The 5,445-nt window shown below is 46.7% G+C and overlaps 1 long non-coding RNA gene across 1 annotated transcript; it reads left to right on the forward strand.

Annotated features, from left to right (window-relative positions):
• The first annotated feature begins 371 nt into the window (after positions 1-371).
• LOC126538855 (uncharacterized) lies at positions 372-5,118 on the forward strand. The gene is made up of 3 exons (XR_007601174.3): positions 372-482; positions 4,101-4,137; positions 4,900-5,118. It is a non-coding gene; the product is annotated as an uncharacterized lncRNA (long non-coding RNA).
• The last annotated feature ends 327 nt before the right edge of the window (positions 5,119-5,445 follow it).

Raw genomic sequence — 5,445 nt, forward strand, 5'->3', positions numbered from 1 at the left:
ATTCGAGCGACAAGTCTATTTAAGGCGACGGCGAAGAGCAGTCTACAAATAACCGACTGTTTTTAGTGTAAACATGGTAAAATGTGTGTTACGCTATGGGAGACACACTGTGTTTGTTTCAAAGCTGCGTTAAAAGCGGAAACGCTCAGATAAGCTTGTATCTTCAGCTCTTTCTTGCTGTAGTAAATGGGCTTCTTTGTGTGCGCGTGTGTGTGTGTTTCTTTTTTTGTTGTAGTTACATACAGATCGCTATTCAAAACAATCGCAACTTAGGTCGGGCGCTGTCTTACGTGTTGTTTGAACCATTGTGCCATGACACGGCGAAAGTGACGTTCAAGGCTGACGTGCCGTTGTTGCCGGGAAGCTATAGAACTGCTCTCTGGCGTCAGTTTAAACACTCAGAGCTGTACTCCGCACGACGTGATGATGTCGGCGTCCAAGGCCCTAACAATTGTTTTGCTGACGATGACTATCCTTTTCATGTAAGTAGCCATGAAGATCACTTATATATAGTTCAATACAGAACTGGGGTCAAATTCACAAAGCTTTCCTTTCGGAAGTTCTCGTTGCCATTGGCCAGTCACCCTCGTTAGTATGTTCATCGTCAGGATTGTCTGAAAATTTCTCACGAGAACAATTCTCGCGTAAGATCCCTTTGCGAATACCAACTATATAGCGTTGCGCGAGGTGGCCTACGTGATGGCTTGTTCCTTCGGTCGTGTTCGTATTTATTTCGTCAACGCGCATGAGCAGTACCCAGCACTATCATCAGGATGATTCTTTCGTGCATTTTCCACGGGTAGTTTTACGAGGAGGTGGAGGAGGAGGAAATAAAGAGAGAAGGCAGGGATGTTCACCAGAAATGGGTCTAGTTGGCTACCCTACACTGGGGGACGGGAAAGAGGGAATAGAAAGGTAAAATAGATAGATAGAGGGAGGGAAAGGGGAGGATAGCCGCGGTGAGCACGCACGCCGAGTGCCTGAGCGAGTCAAAGACGTTCACATAGACCAGAAGCGTTTAGTGCGACTATGGGAGCTCTCGAGAACTTTTTCCTGGTGCTTTAGGAAAACAAAATCGTTTGCAGAGTTTACACTTGACGATCACGTCGGGAATCTTAGGTATGGTAAGCGGACAAGGATGAAATCGCCTGAAAAAAAAAAAGTAAGGGCTGATTGAACTTAGCTAAACACTCGTTTTATGTTTCACTACAGATGTTGCATGAAACACGTCGCAAGTTCCCTTGGTCCAGCGAAGCCAAATGTCGCAGTCATTTTATATCTAGAGAGAGTGGGTAAGATGCTGTGGGTGTCGTAAGCCGAAACATTATATGTGTAGGTTAGTAATTACTAAATATTCCATCCCTTGCAAAGGCAACGCGCGTACGTTGCCAGGTATCTCGAGAGAACTAACTAAACATGGCCGCAAGACTCAATCTTAATTTTTAATTAAGAATTATGGGCTTTAACGTGCCAAAACCACTTTCTGACTTTCTGAGACACGCCGTAATGGAGGACTTCGAAAATTTGGACCACCTGGGGTTCTTTAACGTGCACCTAAATCTAAGTACACGGGCGCTTTCGCATTTCGCCCCCATCGAAATGCGGCCGCCGCGCCCGGGATTCGATCCCGCAATCTCGTGATCTGCAGCCCAACACCATAGCCACTGAGCAACCACGGCGGGTCGTCGCAAACGAAGTGCCGTCCTGCTACTTTGAAATCATAACTTCAAACTGTAGTTTTCTGTAAGCGACCGCGTGAATATATAGGGTAGATTGCCTCGAAAACATTGCGATTTTAGCAGAATATACGAGGTCTGTTAGAAAAGTATCCGACCTTCGGCCGAAGAAAAAGAAACTGGCATAACTGGAGCATTGGAAAGCTAATCACCCTCAAAGTAGTCTCCTTGGGACTCCACACATTTCTCCCAGCGGTGCTGCCATTGTTGGAAGCATTCCGAGAAGGCCTCTTTCGGAATGGAGTTTAGCTCCGCTGTCGTTGCAGCCATAATGTCCTCTCTTGTCTACAATCGCGCTCCTTTCAATGACCTCTTGATTTTGGGCAACAGCCAGAAGTCGCAGGGGGCCATATCAGGAGAGGAAGGAGCCTGTTGAACTACAGGAGCCTGTCTTTTTGCCAAAAAAGGTCTGAATCAAATGCGAGGAATATGCAGGAGCATTGCCGTGATGTATGCGCCAATTTCCTGTTCACCACAACTCGGGTGTCTTGCGCCGCACAACCTCACGTAGGCGACGGATGACATCCCTGTAGTACTCATTGGTGATTGTTTGACCCTGTGGTGCGTAATCGTGGTGTACCACACCGCGGGAGTCAAACAAAGCAGTCAGCATCACTTTGACGTTGCTGCGCACTTGGCGGGCCTTCTTTGGTCTTGGTGACGTGGAATGCTTCCACTGTGACGACTGCGATTTGGTTTCCGGGTCGTACCCGTACACCGAAGACTCGTCAACAGTGATTATGGTGTTCATGAAGTCGGGGTCACTGTTTGTGGAATCCAGCATGTCCTGTGAGACTTCAACACGAAGTTGCTTTTGCTCCACCGTGAGCAGCTTCGGCACGAATTTCACCGCAACTCTCTTCATGGTCAAATCTTCGATCAGAATGGAATGTGCAGAAAAAGTGTTCATGCCCATCTCTCCCGCAATTTTTCGGATAGTCATATGACGGTTCCGCATCACCACAGCGTTCACTTCGGCAATGAGCTGGTCATTTCGGCATGTTGATGGCCGACCGGAGCGTGGCTCGCTCTTCACCGATGTGCGGCCGTCTTTAAATCGGTTCTACCACTCCTTAATCTGTGTCCTTCTCATAGCATCGTCACCGAAAGCCGTCTGAATCTTACGAATGGTTTCCACTTGGCTGTCGCCCAGTTTCTGGCCAAATTTGATGCAGTAGCGCTGCTCCAGTCGCTCCGCCCTTTTCGTTGCAATAAAAAACCGACGAGAGCACTGCGCACTACCTCAATCAAACGCTGGGTCCCAGCGACTGACGCTATCTGCAAGCGAGAAAAAATTCGCGCATGCGCACGAATATTCAAGGTCGGCTGATGCGCGCGCTTGTCTCATATTCTTCAGGTGTTCGCAAAAAAAAAAAGTCGGATACTTTTCTAACAGAACCTCGTATAGAAAAGTTTTGACGCATTTGGGCATTTGTAAGCGTCGATAAGCATCTTTATTAGCCAGGTACCAGGTGATATCCTTGCAAGAGCACATTTACATACATAACAGAAGCTTCGCAATAGCAATTTTCAAACGACAGCCACAAATCATAGCGATGACTTAGCTATAAGCCCGTGCGCACCGGTAACGCCGACGAATACGCAAGGACCAGTGGTATTTGCTTACACAGCTTCGGTTTCGCGATGAGACGAATATGAGCTGCTGGTCATATCTCAGCATTTCCGCTTTGGCGCGTAGTGAATATTCAGAGACAGGGGAAGAGATCCGCTGTAAACGCCTGCAATATACAAGTTCAATAATGCGTTTATAGGGCAGATTTAGAGCTTGATATTCGCCAGTATTTAATATGTTCACTTTGCCATACCTATAAAGCATAGAGATATCTCACCATAAGGTTTTATCGATCGGGTCGTAATTTCTCACACAAACTTTACCTGAATGGTTCATTGGTAGCAGTAAATAGCATATGAATAAGAACACCTTTATTCGAAATTTTTTGAAATATTGAACATGTTCTCGTCAGACTTTGTGAATGCACGCTGACTCGCCTATATACAACGGTGAGATGCCTTTATTAGAGCAAGAAGGTCGCTATTATTGTAATGCAATAAAAACGCACAGCTGGATACCACTTTTTCTGCTGGAAGACATGCTTCAGGAAGTAATTCTTGATATCCGAAGGATAACGCTGCGTTTCATGCTTTTGCCGATAATGGTACATGAACCAATTTACATGCACCATTTGGTAGCGGTACGCGCAGCGCTTGTTCGAAGTAATGACTGAAGGGCTGTCAGTCACGTAATAATGACTGTGGGACACTGTTTACATATGGGACAAGTGCTAATGATCAGATCTGCGTACTGTGGGCGTAATCTCAACACACATGTTCTTTATTTTTCAGAACTCAGACATCCTCCATGTCATCTTGCGGCGGCGCGGTAAGATATTCACTACTAGTTTTCTGTACATTGCCTTCCTGCCATTGCATGGCGCTGTCGCGGAGACGCCCTCGTTAGTTTCGTGACATACATATCGACAGAAAAGCATTGTGAACGTTCCTGTATCACTATGGCCGGTCAGCAGTTGACATGGCCAAGTGGAGAACCAACGCGCAAGAAGCCGAATCTTACCACCGTATTCAGAAACGCGCCTTAATTTGATGCTCGTGCTTTACTTGGACAAAGTAACGCCTGACGTGGACGCGCCAGCCAACGCAGTGAGCGTCTTGGGCATGTGCACTGCAGGCTTCATCTAGATGAAGTCAAGCATGGGCTTCAAGTGAAGACGCATTCTTCAATACACGGGTTAAATGTCTTCGTGGGACATCTCTAAGAAGCACAGGTGAGTTATAGGTGAAGAGGTAGGCAAAGAATAAAAAACTGCTTAATTACCTTGATTTCTTTTCGATTACGGTAGGTGCTTATATCGGAAGTTGAACGCAATCGTACGCGCCGTGGTGGCGTAGTGGCTTGGGCGTACCGCTGCTAAGCCCGAGAATGCGGGATCAAATCCCGGCTGCGGTGACCGCATTTCGATGGCGGCGAAATGCAAATACGCCCGTGTGCCGTGCGTTGGGAGCACGTTAAAGAACGCCAGGTGATCTAAATGAATCCGGAGTCCCCCAACAAAGCGTGCATCGTAATTTTGGCGTGTAATATCCGAAATTAACATATCTCTTTTGCTTTTCGTCCTTCTCGCAGTGTGTGCTGTACCAGAACGGATGGGAGACAAGCTGCCCCCGTACTTGCAAATGCGTTGTTCTCTACAAAGATGCCTTTGGAAGCGGTAGAGGGACATGCGAACGTGGTACCTAACTGGCAGCTGCAATAGGGTGCTGCGTTTTTTTGGTCGGCTGCCCCATTGAATAAAGAAACATGATTAAATAATAATATCCCATAATAAATCCCCACATCTGCCTATTGACTGTGTACTGTTGTGTTATCACTAGACAAAAAAATATTTTTTTTGTTGGACCTTTTAGCGGAGGATTCAAGGTGCTCGTAAATTGCATCAGTCTGTAACGCGTGCCGGTTGCGTGACACCAACAGCACTTCGTTGCTTAACAGCGAAGGTGATGCTGCGAATACACGCAGTTGAGAACGTTCGCCCCAACTGCCCGCTCAAGACGTCGACGATATTTATAATACATGGTGCAGATTCAAATTCGTCAAGAGGAAAATACTCCGTGCGTAGGAACGAATACAGGGCGCTTACATCTTCTCGCTAATACGTGTTATCAATATGTA

The sequence above is a fragment of the Dermacentor andersoni genome, chromosome 8, assembly GCF_023375885.2.
Source record: "Dermacentor andersoni chromosome 8, qqDerAnde1_hic_scaffold, whole genome shotgun sequence".
NCBI classification, from domain to species: domain Eukaryota; kingdom Metazoa; phylum Arthropoda; class Arachnida; order Ixodida; family Ixodidae; genus Dermacentor; species Dermacentor andersoni.